This window comes from Sinocyclocheilus rhinocerous, unplaced genomic scaffold (assembly GCF_001515625.1).
Source record: "Sinocyclocheilus rhinocerous isolate Xijiao unplaced genomic scaffold, SAMN03320098_v1.1 scaffold7238, whole genome shotgun sequence".
Lineage (NCBI taxonomy): Eukaryota > Metazoa > Chordata > Actinopteri > Cypriniformes > Cyprinidae > Sinocyclocheilus > Sinocyclocheilus rhinocerous.
In genome coordinates this window covers 1,489-2,648 of record NW_015665857.1, presented here as the reverse complement: position 1 = coordinate 2,648, position 1,160 = coordinate 1,489, and positions in this window count along the sequence as shown.

Here is a 1,160-nt window from a genome sequence, read left to right as displayed (position 1 = left end):
ATGGCTTTGTTTTGTTTCTATGTGCCATGTGCTCCCATGTCTATTGTGTATCCCCGCCCATCTTGTTACCCGATTATTGCTTTCGTTGTTCCACCTGTTACCCCTTCATTACCCTCCTTATTTGGTTCCCAATTTATTCTCCTAGTGTTTTCTGTCCTGTGCTAGTCCATCGTCTAATGTTCTCTTGTTTTGCCCTGCAGTTTAGTTTTCCCCCTTGGGGTTTTGTTTTTTTATTTAAGTTTTTTATCTTATTATTTAATAAAGCCCATTGCAAATTCTGCATTTGAGTCCTCGCTTCATCTTTACTACAAACCTGACATATATACGCCTTGAAACTGTTCAATGGATTCCATCCATGTCTTTCTTTCTGCCTCTGTATTTTTAGACATGGAGTCTTTAGCATATATGAGCTCCTGAAGGATAATCAATTACATTCTCTGAACATGTCATGCCCTTATTTCTAGCCCCTGTATTTAGGGTCCTTATAAGAGTGTGTTCCAACCAGTTTTAAATAGTTCACTAGGTTCTAAGCACACTACCGTCCTCTCACACACAGTCAAATATATAATAGTAGATACTAGAATAATTTCTTATGATATCATTCTAGTTATTATAATTAATCAAGATTAATGAATATATTCCACATTCTATCCATTTACAAAATTATTAATCCATTGAGATGGAAATGGATATGGTGTAGAGTTTGCAGTGTTTGAGAAATACATTAATCATTGGTCTGTATGGATTTCACATTATTTTGCCAAAGTTCTATGCCTTTTAATAAGATGGATAGCATGAAAGCAGACACTTACTGTACAGATTTTTTTAACAGGCTAAATCTGAGTGGCAACTTTTTGAGGGATTCGACAAACTCCGCATAAACTGGAAATTGAAACCGCTTGTATCCACCGTCATTCTGAAGTCCTGGCCAAGAGATGACAAAGGAACCTATCTGAAGGATGAGCAAGTGGTTCTCAAACATCTTCTGGGCTGGACAGCAGCTAAGCATATCTTTCAGCTTCATGGTATTATATGGATTCCCTCTGCATAGTGCAAAGCAATCCTATGTTAAATCTCATCACTCTGAGACCGAATGGGGTTTTAAAGAAGTATATATAATGTTTAAGCATATGCACTTTTTTGTACTCTGTAGGTGCTGA